This window comes from Megascapheus bottae, chromosome X (genome assembly GCF_031878675.1).
Source record: "Megascapheus bottae isolate mThoBot1 chromosome X, mThoBot2.hap1, whole genome shotgun sequence".
In the NCBI taxonomy this organism is placed as follows: domain Eukaryota; kingdom Metazoa; phylum Chordata; class Mammalia; order Rodentia; family Geomyidae; genus Megascapheus; species Megascapheus bottae.
The window spans coordinates 74,318,608-74,332,337 of record NC_143547.1 but is presented as its reverse complement, the minus strand read 5'-3'; the positions used below and the strand labels follow the sequence as shown (position 1 = coordinate 74,332,337).

At 39.6% G+C, this 13,730-nt stretch overlaps 1 long non-coding RNA gene across 1 annotated transcript in view; it reads right to left on the bottom strand.

Annotated features, from left to right (window-relative positions):
- Positions 1-1,888: 1,888 nt before the first annotated feature.
- LOC150041347 (uncharacterized) overlaps positions 1,889-13,730 on the bottom strand; it is a 43,063-nt gene continuing 31,221 nt past the window's right edge. The window contains exon 3 of the long non-coding RNA XR_016533857.1: positions 1,889-1,929. This is a non-coding gene — a long non-coding RNA (uncharacterized LOC150041347). The remainder of the gene's footprint in view (positions 1,930-13,730) is intronic.

Genomic DNA, 13,730 nt, shown 5'->3' with positions numbered 1-13,730 from the left:
AGCTTTATCTATCCCTACCAATAGCTATTTTATGCTCTGGGGGTGGTGGGATAGGGCAGAACACTGTGATCTTGAGGGAGATTACAAATTAGAAGGGGAGATGAGAACATGAACACAAATAGGTTTAACAGAAGAGAAAATGAAGTAAGGATCCAGAGGGACATATAAACACTCTCAGTAAGTGTTATTATTTAGCACTCAATTCATGATGAGGGCTATGTGTGCTTTCCATATGTTCTTACTGTACCACCTCAGTAAGTGTATGGAATAGATAACAGGATCATCCATGTTGCTGATCATAGTAATAGCAGCTAACATTTACTATATGTTTGATCTAGGCCAGTTATCATGTTTGATGTTTAGCTATATCTCACATAGATTTCATTCATGGGAGGGATGGTTAGGCTTATTCAAGATCAGAGTTGGCAGGAGCAATTCTAAGATTCAAATACAGATTTGACTTCTATAAGGGGTATTATGGAAGTGCAGACAAGATGGCTATTTACTCCAAGGAGGAAGAAACATGTGGAGATGAGAAAAAAAGGCCAAAAAGTGTCTCTCTCTCCTCTTGGGCAGAGCTGGAGTGTGGCTCAATTACAAGGAAGTACTTCTGCTTCTTTTCTTGCTTTTAATCACCTTACTTGTATCAACCTTGACTGCAGCCTCTCATCAAGCCTGGTTGTCACTATTTTTTGGATCAGGTGTTATGTCTTCCTATGCCAGCCTCAAACTACAATTCTCTTGTGATTCCCAGTAGCTGAGATAGCAGGAATGAGACATCATTCCAGGCTTCCTGGCTTGTTTGTTGAGAAATGTTATTGCTAACTTTTATTTAGAGCTGGATGCGAACTGTATTCCTCCCATTTCTGCCTCCTGAGTAGCTGGGATTGCAATGTGAGCCACTATGCCTAGCCAATGTCACTCAGCTCTTGATCTTGAAGGGTGTTGAATCCTCTAAAGACCCCATGGGAATGAAAATGTCATTAACTTTTCTTCAAGATGGAACAAAGAATGCATTGTCAAACTCAAATCAGGATGAATAGTAAATTGTTAGCTCTATCTCGTGATGAATTGTAAAATGATCACTTGTTCTCTGTTATTTCTCCTTTATAGGTAGAAGCAGGTCATCATAGTCATTTAGGACATTGACAGCGAGATCCCAAAAGACAAGAGAATAGTGAAAGGAGAGAAAGCAAATAGCTGTGTGTGGTACATCCCATCAAGCCAGCAAAGAAAGTCCATAACACATTGCTTGCAGCTGCAAAAATTTGCTCATGATCTAAAGGCTTATCAATATGAGATTGACAACATAAATAATGAAACATGCATATCAAAGACCACTCTATTGGTTTTTGAAAGTAAAGAAAAACTAAGTTCTGACAAGAAAAAATGGTTTATAAAGTTTATAAATTAAATAAGCAAGCCACAAAACAGTCGCTATGGTATGATCACATTTCAATCTTAAGATGTGGGTTTAGATTTATACAAAGCATCTGTCATCTGTGCAGAATTTCAGAGGGATGTTAACATTCTAATTTGTGTACTTATATATTTTGTTAACCTTTACAACAGCTTATTTTGCTCTTATAATGGGAAAATACTAAAGTCTCATCTTAGATATTTTATAGATACAATATATCTTATATTCAATAGTGCATTTGAAATTATTTCCTATTACTTTTTCATGAATAAATTAAAATAAGGCAATTACATATTAACAAGTCTATAATACAATAAAAAGGAATGCCAACGTACTTAAGGAATTTTACCAGATGCATAGTTGACGACCGGTAGAAAGGCCCCAGGGATTTTATTAATAAAGTACATAAAAATGTACTTACCACGTATGAAGACCAAGATGACAGAGTATCAAATATGTTGAAGAATTCAACAGATTCAATATGAGCTCGGTTGGACTGCAATATGGAGCTAAAATTGAAAAGATGAAAGTTAAATAAATGGATGAAAATTATCCACAAAAATCTGAAAGTCTTTTTGGTTAGGCCAAGAGAAGAGAAGCATGTTACAGCAGAAACTCATATGAAAATAAACCAACCAGTCAAATATGATTTAAGATTTGAACTGACCCACAAACACATAATTTTAGCCAACAGCTTAATGTAGGTAGATTATTTAGCTGATTAAATATTTGAGTACAATTTCAGGTTGTGTTAATCAAGGGATAGTTGCTAGATCCTAAATTATAGCCATCCCCCTGCAGCTTCTAATGTTTCCTTTGAGAGTTTCCTTTTCAATTCTAGCCATCATATTTTAATAAGGTGGTCACTGAGAAAGTGGATCATCAGTAAAAACATGAGACTGACAAACTCAACCATTATATAACATTTCTTTTGATGGAAGTAGAGACATGGAGCCTATGCAGGAAAAAACACTGAGGATTCATAGGCTATCCACTACCTTCAAATCTCTGCTGTTTACTTATGAAATGTATAACCTTCTGGGTCACTTATGTGACAGACCTAGGCCTATTGCCACCTAGTGGTAGTAAAAGGGCAAATTGTTTCCTAAACCTTTGTAAAGACTGATCTTGAGAGGGTGCTGCCAGAAGCTGTGCAGGCTAATAAGACAGGGAGTATTTTAAGTGAAGACTGGTTGGACATATGCCTAGTGGCAGAATTACACCATCTGGGCCCCTGTCAGCTCTAAAAGACTTTCTTCTAGTTTCTATATTAACATGCCTTTCCTGTGTTCTACTCCAGTATTGCCAATGCATCAATTGTTTGCAGTTCACAAGACAGTAAGGAAGGCTCCACAAGATGAGCTGGGGCTGCTCCCTCCTGCTTACTAATGCCAACTCACTGCTCATAAGAGGGATATATGGCTAATATAAGTTAAGTCCCTCCTTGGATAAGCTTGCGTGGCTTTCTTACATCCCTGTAAATCACAAACATTGCAATGACCTACAAAGCCCTAAACAATGTGGCCTCAGTAGCCCTTCTTATATCTGTGATCCTACTTATTCTTCTTTTCATTCGTTCAGTCCATTCCTGTGGCATAGGCTCTTTGGTGTTTCTTTTTATTTAAAAAGCCTGAGTACTGTCCTTGAGCTTCTAATGCTCAAGGTTAACACTCTACCACTTGAGCCACAGCTCTACTTCCAGAACTTATTGGAGACAGGAGTCTCATGGATTTCCTGCCTAGGATGGCTTTGAACCATGATCCTCAGGTATCAGCCTCCGGAGTAGCAAGGGTTACAGGCGTGAGCCACTGACACCCAGTTTCCTTGGTGTTTCTTAATGGCAGGGATGCTCCTGATTTGGGGAGTCCAAAGGTGGTGCTTTCTGCAGTATTATCCCTTCAAATACCTTCATGGCCTTCTCTCAATCGTGGTGGAACTCACAAATCACTTTATGAGTAAGGGAATGCCTCCTCTGATTACTCTCTTTAAAATTTACAGGTTGTAGGAGAATCCATGGCACACATCTGTAATCCTATCTACTCAGGAGGCTGAGATCTAATGATCACAGGTCAAAGCCAGCCAGGGCAAAAAAGTCTGTGATACTCTTAATTCCAAAAAACTACAGAAAAAAGCTGAAAGTATTTCTGTGGCTCTTGACCAAAAGAAGCTCAGGGACAATGACAAGGCTGAGTTCAAGTCCCAGGACCAACACCAAAAAAATAAAAACCAAGTATAGGTTGTTTAAGCTTCTCTTCTCTTCCCATCCTACACTCACACACACACACACACACACACACACACACACACACACACACACACAAACACCCCCCCAAACACAAATCTGGCCACTTTGGAGCTACGTACTGCCCCCTATGAAGTTTGTGTTCATAGTATATAATGTAATAGAATATATTGTACTTTCTTTTCCTATTTCCATTGCTTGAGCTATATGTTCCTTTTTTTCATGCAAGGGTCAGGCCCATTACAGTTTTCTAGAACATTAGCTAATGCATAGTACATGCTTGGTAAATGTTTAATGCGCTGTATCTGAAGTCTGTACAATTTTTTAAAACAAAAGAAAATCTATTTCTCAATATAAAATAAGATATAAAAAATCAAATGCAAAACTGAATCCCCAAATATAACAAGAGTTGTAGCTGAACTGTAAGATTTGAAACAGTCTGCAAGTTACTCTCAATTTTTAAAATTTTGTAATGCAGTCATATTATACTAAAGAACTGGTGACAACAGTTTTCATAGCTAAGACCGCTGAGTGCTTCCTGTGTTCTAGACATGAAATAAGCCTTTCTACATGTAAAGGAAATAATCTTTAAATGAATTAATCTATTTAATCCTCACAATAGTACATTGTAGTTTTCACTACTATCTGCTTGTCTATTTTTATGCTGGTCCTGGGGCTTGAACTCAGAACCTGGGCAATGTCCTTGAACTTTTTCAGGGCTAGAACTCTTAACACTTGAGCCATGGTCCCACTTCAGGTTTCTTGGGTGGCTAACTGGAGATAAGAATCTCATAGATGTTTCTACCCAGGCTGGCTTCATATTCTGATACTCAGATTTCATTAAACTGAGGAGCCAGGCTTACAGTCATGAGCTACCAGTGCCACCTCTCACTTAACTGCCCCCCCTTCGTCCCTGGCCTATTCTAAGGACCAGGAGACTGAAAAGGAAAAGGGATATATGACTTGTCCAAGTCACACAAGCATACTTGAGCAGATTTCAAAGTTTTGTTAATCAATTCGTGCTTGCAAAAATATCACAAGTTGGGGCCAGGAGTATAGCGTACTAGTAGAGTGCTCGCCTAACATGTACGAAGCCCTGGGTTCGAGTTCTTGGTACCACATACACAGAAAAAAAGCTGGAAGTGGTGCTGTAGCTCAAGTGGTAGAGTGCTGGCCTTGAGAAAGTCCAAGGACAGTGCCCAGGCCCTGAGTTCAAGCCTCAGAACTGGCAAAAACTAAAAAAAAATTTTTTTCAGGAGTTGATGATGATCATACTAACAGCTAACATTTATTTAGTACCCATCATGCATCAGACAATTTGCTATGTATTTAATACATATCATCTAACTTGAAGCTCAGAACATCTTCATGGATTTGACTATTACTTAGCCTTGGATTTATGAGATGCATGCTTTGATTCTCTTGCAGTCTAGATGAGTGGGAGAAGCTGCTACAATATTCCATGTAGATTAGACTCTCACACACATTGTGATCTCAGGCCTTGCAAATGCTCTTGTTGAGAAAGCCTATGCCCCATTGTCAGTCCGTCCTCCCAATGTTTTCTCAAAGCACATTGAAACTGCATCTCAGACTTTCTAGAAAACTTTCCATTGTCTTTCTGCCATGATCCCATTCATTTCCTTCAACTCCAGTGGTCTCTGGTTTTGCAATACTGGTTATTTTCCTTCTCAGGTATCTCCTTTCTCATTTAAGTCTACAAGCTCAAGGAAGCAGCTGGTCCTTGTGCCTTTTTGAACGTCTACAATCAATGGTACATTGGTATATACATAGTAGGTGCTCAATAATTATCTTACTACATTAATAATGATACAGTATCCTTACATTATAGAAATGATCTCTTTTCAAGGTCTCTCTTACTTATTTTTCTCAGTCTCACAGCAGCTATGACATATACAACAGGTTGATCTTTTTTTTTTGTCATGTTCATCACTGAGGATATTCAGAACTAGGGAATTTAAATAAGTTGTCTCAAATCACACATCTGCAAACTGAGCCCTCCCCTCTGGATTTTTACTTCTGAGTCTTTGCACTAGACCACCACACTTATACTGAGAAAGCAGTGCTGGTCAAAGCAATGGCTATAATATTCCTGTAAAGACAGTGCATTGATTCTATCTCTGGAACTAAAGCAATAAAGTCCACCAAGAGGCACTATCCTCAGTCGAGATGGGGAAGGCAGGTAAATTCATGCACTCTGGGGCAAAGTGTCTGTGTTTATCAGATGAAGACTCTGTTAGATTGGGAAGTGGGGGCTTCACCCAACCTTCTGCAGAAGGGGTAACAGCCTAGCAAGCATTGTGATATATATATATATATATATATATATATATATATATATATATATATATATGTGAGAGAGTACTATGAGACAAGAAACTTAGGTCTAACTATGAATTCTGCTACAGGCTAAGAGTGACCATGGGAAAGATCACAGCCCACCTCTTGGAAACTGTACTTACTTACCAGAAGCCCTCAATTTATAAAGTAATGCACAGTCCCAAGGTTTCATTCATGTATGATACATAGATCTATTATTTCAAGAAAATATGAAGTTTGTAAATATATATATATAATATGTGAGTAGATGTGTATGCATGTGTATATGTAAATAAACATTGGGAATATTTTCTTTTGTTGGTCATGAAGCTTGAACTCTGGACCTGGCCACTGTCCTTGAGCTCTTAGACTAAGGCTAGTGCTCTAACACATTGAACCAAAGCTCCACTTCTGGTTTTCTGGTGGTTAATTGGAGAGAAGAGTCTCACAGACTTTCTAGCCTGGGCTGACTTTAAACCATGATCTTCAGATCTCAGCCTCCTGAGTAGCTAGGATTATAGTGTGAGCCACTGGCACTTAGCTACATTGGCACCGTTTATGAAGCAATACTTAACCCTTTAAAAATGTTGGATATTCTTGCTTCCTGTTTGTGGAAATTAGCATACAGAGAAATTGTCTTTCAAGTCCAAACCCCATAAGAAATGGCAAGCAAGGAAACAGAATGGAATCCAGTTTTTGTCTCTTCTCTTTTCCCTGCTATACTTGGGCCTATAGAGCTGACTGTTCTCTAATTAGAATGGCTTCTAATACCATGTAATGGCTCTGGCCTGAGATGTTAAGAGCAAGCTACAGGTGCAGCTACCAGTACCATGCTAACTCCATTGACCTCATTAAACAGGAAATTCATCTGTGTTTATTGGCTTGTTTTATTTCTCTTGGTTGGTAAGGGCCTTTTGTACAAGTGTTGCAAGCTCCTGGTAAAACAACTATTATGAATGGTATCTTCTACTTAAGGCTTTGATTTTTTAAAAATAATCTGAAACAATTATATCATCTTTGTAAAATCAAATAACTTTAAACTTTGGATTTATTTATAGTCATGTGCAATTTTCTAGAAAAATTACATATAAATTACATATAAATACATGCATATATATGTGTCTATATATGTATATATATTCATGTGTATGTATATGTATTTAAGTATACAAACATTTCATGAAACAATACTTATCATGGCTGTGTACAGTGCCCACAGTTATTTCCTTTCCTATTCCATTCTTTCTTTGTTGTTGTAATTGTGCTGCTGTGGTTGTTGTTTTGCCAGTCATAGGGCTTGAACTCAGGGCCTGGGCACTCTTCCTGAGCTCTCATGCTTGAGGTTCTACCACTTGAGCCAGAACTCCACTTCTGGCTTTTTGGTGATTTATTGGAGATGAGCCTCATGGATTTTCCTTCCCAGGCTGGTTTTGAACCATGGCCTGCTGATCTAAGCCTCTTGAGTAGCTAGGATTGCAGGCATAAGCCACTGGCAGCCTTTGTAGTTGTTTCTAATGCTGGTCACTACCCACTAGACTGGCTTCTGGATCAATGGATTAAAATCTGTAGCTGAAACATCCTTGTTGTAGATCAATGCTTTCCAAATCTGGCACCCCATCACAGTCCCTTGTAGTCTTTATTAAACAGGCATTATTTGGAGTAGGATTCCTAGAGAAACAAAGTCCTCACACTTGCTTTACAAGTAGTCTATTACTGCACTAGAAGCCTATCCCCAAAACATATTCCTATCCTCTGCAAATGTCTGGAATAACAATTTCTTCAGAGTGAAACTCAAGAATCCCAATTTTTGCCAAGGATCAGCTATTCACTGACATTAGACACAAGTCACAGAATTCCTCACCAACAGAAGCAAAGTACACCAGTAGTAAATCATTATGCCAATCCTGTGAGCATAAGACCTATCCATTCATTGTTCATTTAAATCCTTATAGCAGTTCGACTTTGTTAATTTCTGTACATTGCTGGAGGACATAGGCAGAGAAGCTAAGGTGAACAGGGTTGGGATACATGTGGGGGGTTGATCTGTGCAAGAACAGTGCTCTATTCTACAGTCTCTCTGTGGAGGTCTTCTGCAATGTACATCCCAGTGAAAATTCTGGATCATATACCTAAAAGCTCTAACAATCAGAAGGGATAGGAATAGATACAAGAAATAATAATAATAATACTTTGGTCTCATATTGATGTTTATTCTTTCTAAAGCATATGTATATCTACTTCTCCCACACAAACCTTACAGTTATTCTGTGTGAAATAGCAGATACAGATAAAAAGGTTTTTTTTTTTTGCCAGTCCTGGGCTTGAGCTCAGAGCCTGAGCACTGTCCTTGGACTTTCTCAAGGCTAGAGCTCTACCACTTGAGCCTCAGCACCACTTCCGGCTTTTTTCTATGTATGTGGTACTGAGGAATCGAACTCGGGTCTTCATGCATGCTAGGCAAGCAATTTAACCACTAGGCCAAACTCCCGGCCCGGTTTTTTTTTTTTTTTTTTAAAGAGACTCAAAGTCTCTTTGCAGCAAAGCTGCAACTGAAGTTCCTCTGGCACAGTCTATCACTGCATTTAGACTGGCTATTTCCAGTGCTACCAGCTTCACCTCATTTCCTATATAGATCCCTTTAAGGCAAAAGAGGAAGAGAAATGTTGGTTTCAGCCTCCCTCTCCATACAATTCACCATCAAGTTAAGAAATGAATGCACACTCTATCCACTCTGCCTGAGGGACAGGTTGCCCTAACCGCCACAGAGCTGTGAGAAAGACTGGCTGCATTTCTATTTTTTGCCTTGCAATTTGTAAAAAAGAAGAAAAGCTCTGCAGTATGCTTCAAAGAGAAAGAATAGATTTCCTGATGAAAGGAAAAGCTTCCTTCCCTCCCACAGAGGTTAAATGGCACCAGCCACTAGCAAAGAAGTCTTTGGAAGTCTCTCCCAAGCAAAATGTTGAGAGCCACAGAAAACCAAGGTGGTGGATTCAACTAATTTCTGTAATGGCAAAAATGGCTTGGAGAGATAAATACCTCATCAGTTTAGACTCATCTGTTTAGCTTCCCTACATACATATGCACACACACACACACACACACACACACACACACACACACACACACATCTTTGAGTACATCTCCTCTGTGCCACAAAGATGCGGTTTGCAAAGTGTGTGTGTGTGTGTTCTTGATTCTAATATGTTTCTTCACCCCTTCCTTTCACCGTGAAGGTCTTTTCATTTCTCCCCTTAGCAGCTCTCAAGGCAAACCTCCCACTCACCCCTCAGGGATGCACATGCACACATTTGATGAAAATCAAAGCCAAGAGTCCTCCCTCTTAGCCTCAGCCTCCTGGTTTATAAACTAAATAGGTTGAATCAGCAGTCTATAGGTATCCTCTCTGGTTCTAGGATTCTGCTAAAAAGTGGGAGAAAGCCCCAAACATTGCCCATGAATTGGTGACTCAGATACAGAGCTCGGAAGGGTCCATTGACTTCAAATTGTGATGAAGGTCAAAAAGTGGGACAAACAACAATTCTGTTAGGGTCATGAGCATGCTGGCTGCCATCCTAAGGATGAGGAGAAGACGGTTTTTCCTGTTTTTCACTGGGTTTTTCATCTTATTTATTGAGAATAGGGAATGGAAAGCTTGCCTCTGCTTCGGTTGATTTCTCTGCCCACATGAAGATAGCCTGTGTAATTCAGCCCTGTAATCAACCAGCTTTCAGTTCCCTAGAGCTTCACAGTAAGGCCGCTCTTACTTTAGTGGAAATGTTCCATACGATGTCACAAAAATTCAAAGAGATGTCAAATTCGCTTTGTGATGGCAACTTTCTTTTAGTCTGGCAAGGCTGATTTAGGATTTGATGGTTTTATAGTTTTTCAGTATCAACAAAGTACTAAGTATTTCAAGCCTTTATATTGTCAGTCACCAAAGTGCTCTTTCCCTGTGGGGATGAAAAGTAGATCCACACGTGCTGTTGCTTGCAAACACAGTATGTCCCCACTCCTACCTGCTTTCCCAGGCTGGGTTCAGGACAATGAGCATGCATAAAGAAGGAGAATGCGCTCCTAGGATATTTTGAATAAAGAAAGCCAAGGAAATTAAGAGTATTCTCAGACTTACGCAATACAGCTGAGATTCCCACCAAACTGCCTCTGTTTGCATCCAAGCTACTGGAATCTTCTGGGCCTCAGTTTGTTCACTGTCAAATGGGGCTAAGACTCAGAGATGTCTCCTAAGGTTAAAGAGTAAAGAGTATGGAGCAATAATCAGAATGGTAATACCTCAATAAGTACTTTTTGCTCCTGCTGATTAGTATTCCTCCTGGCTAAACTGGTCTTTGAGCTTCCTGATGTATAATATCCTGTACTTTCTGGACAGCTCGTTTCACCAGAGGTTCTAAAAGTACACTGGCGATGAGACTGAGAAGGCAAATATCTTTGAGCTATTGGGAAGGTGGAGGTGAAACTGTTTTTTTTACCATTAATGAATGAAATTTTCTGGGTGATGTACAAACTAGTGAGCAAGACAAAGCTTTTGATTAACTGAGTTAACACTCTAGATGTGAGTGGTGATGAACCATCAAGACAGATAGACAATACATAGGAAGAATGACACAGAGATTACCTGGGTGACCTTGACATACATGAAGAGGTAGGGTAAGATATGATGAAGCTGCAGAGTAAGGAAGGATTCAGATTTGCAGACCAGGTTCGGAGTTTTGTACTTTCTCTAAGAACATTGCAGAATAAATGAAACGTCCAATCTAAAGAATCAAAATATTTAAACATTTGTTGAAGTTTTTGCTGATTGTCTTCCTATGGACCTGACATTGTCAGAGGCAGAACTATCATAACTGGATTCAAAAAAAGATATCCCTTCCTCAAATAAAAAAAACATCCAAATAACCCTAGCCTTTTGCTGTCCAATCCAATCAAATTTAAGTTCTGCCCAAGGGAGTTTGCTAGAATTGTAGCAGACAGCGGACTAGGCTTTGAATCCTACTGTTCTTGTGCATTTTACTTGTTCTACCTTGTTACTCACTTACTTCATCCACCTCATCCCCAGACAACACAAGGCAATTGTGTGCAGCATGGGACCTCTAACTGTGATAGCAAGGGTGAGAAGGGGAACCCGAGTGAAGTTAGAAAACACACAGAACTTGGGCAGGACAGAATACACTAGTATGTACTACAGAATGCACACCTGCCTGTGCACAGGTGTTCTTTTGAGTCTGTTCTATGTCATGGGCACTAGCATAGTTTTAAATAGAAGTAGGATCACTTCTGTTACTCTCAGAGCAAAAAAGTTCAGAGTATTTGTGCCTATCACCACAATGTTATTTAAGATAGTATATGAAAGATATAAATGACACATTCTTGTGTAGTGAAAATCCATACTTGAAAACCTGGCAGTAAGAGTTGAAACAAGAAGCTCTTGCAGATGTCCAAGCAAGAGATAGTCACAGCCCAGCTGAAGAGGAAATGAGAAATGTCCAAAATCAAGCCATATTTTGAGCACAGAAAGCTTGATTCAACTGGTAAAGTACCAACATAACAAGTGTGAGATGCTGACCTCAAATTCCAGTACTTCCACCTCCCACCTCCACCTCCTCCCCAGAAAAACATGTATTGAAGGTAGGTCAACAAAATTTGCTGATATAATAGAGAAGTAATTTGACCCAATCAATCAGGTATCCACCAATGTCATTCAATAGAAGCTAGGGACAATTTACAGTGACTCCAGCCACCCACCGAAGAGGCACACTTATCATTCTCCATATCTTAAGCTCTTCCCCCTCCCCAGGATCTCAAGATACTTTATTCAAGGGGTCTTGAGAAAATTGACAATTCCTGTACTTACTCCTCAATCAGTTACTTTATGTACATTCTTTCATTTCAGATAAAAGAAACCGCTTAGTTCGGTCCTACCAGTTTCTGCCAATTAATTTCTCCCTTAGAGCATTCTGATTTCTCTCTCTCTCTCTCTCTCTCTCTCTCTCTCTCTCTCTCTCTCTCTCTCTCTCTCTCTCTCTCTCTCTCTCTCTCACACACACACACACACACACACACACACCATTTGTAAATGTCCCTTCTGGACTTCTTTTGGTTAAAACCCCAAAATCTTCCTTTTCATTAAATGATAGAGATTCTCCATCTGCCACTGCCAAGCAGCACAAAACTCTACTACTTCAACCAAACCCTTCCCCCTGTAAAGGAAAAAAAAGGTACTTAGAACAAGGAGCAGAGCCAAGTTTAGCTGAGAAGATGAGCCAAGTGTGGAGAAATTAGAGAAAGTAATGCTGATGCTGACGAGGGGGAAAAGAATTAATCAGGAAATCTTAAGGTCATTGTGATGTCTTTGATTACATTACCATGTACCAGCAGAAGACTACAGATTGATTAGTTCTTCAGCAGGAGGGAACACATGTAGATCAAAAGTGATACCCAGAGCTGAATCTTTCTAGGGGAATTTTATGGCAGCAAAAAAAAAAAAATGCTGACTCTCCTCACTTCTGGGCCAAGCACATTTCCTGACAACTCGCTGCCTCTCCATACACATATCAGGCCAATGAGACCCTAAGCACCTTTGCGAAACCTAAATAAACCCCTTGTGCACAGTGGCCATCATCCATCTTAGATAATGCAGCTCGCCTCCTTCAAATATCTGTTTCCTTTGTGGCATAGGCTAACTTGGAGAGAGGGATCACTCTTGGTGATCCAGGTCCTTTTCTGGGCCCTGCCTTTGCTCCATCAGCCCTTGCTCTGACCCTCACTTCCTTGGACCTGCCTTTCAATCTGTCCAAATTATCAGTGGGTACTCTCGCTTTTTAGGGACAAATATGGCGTGGCCTCTGGAAGCCATGATGCTGTAGCCTCCAGACAGAAAACACAGCCCCCTGAAAAGTAAAGCCTCTTTTTATGGAATTGGCTTCCTATGGCAGACAAACACATGAAAAAAATATTAACTTTGTATAGCAGAATTTTTCCACTTCTACCTATGTGCCAGCCAAAAGTCTAAATGCTTTATGCACATTGCCTTATCCAAATTTCAATATAAGGCCATTAGGATAAATGTCATCATTGCCAAGCTGAAAAGACTGAGATGCACAGAGGTGAAGGCATTCTTTCAAGGTCAAAGGATAGAAATGAGCAATGCTAGAGCTTAAACCCATCTGTCTGATTTTACTGCCAATGGCTGGGTAGTCCTGGTAGACAGAGAAAAAGCCCTCTATTTTTAGTCTCTTCCTTCCTTTTACAGCAGGTATTAATCCAACTACCCAGACATGTCAAGATGCCTCCCAAACCACTGGCTCCAGCCCTGACCTCTTTATTGTACCTCAGTACTCAAGCAACTTCTTCCTTTAAGTAGTTCCTTTCTACTCAGATCCTCTATGCACTCAAATACCTCAAACCAATTTTTCTCTCCCAACAAGTCTCAATTTGCTTCTTTCTACCAATATCATCCTACTTTCCAAGGTCCCAACTTGAGACCTACCCCCAAGTCTTCTGTTTGGCTACCTTTAGTCAGGCCCAAATCAGGGTGGTTTTTCTCTCCATATTATTTCTTGAATTTATCTAGCCTTTCATTTCAAATGATTCTTACAAACTTTTGGCTAGATATTTTTTTAAACTACACAAATATATTATCTCACAGTTTCCACAGGTTGTGATTCTCATCAAAAACTCAGTGAGTATAAACTTTAAAAAGATATTACAAAGATT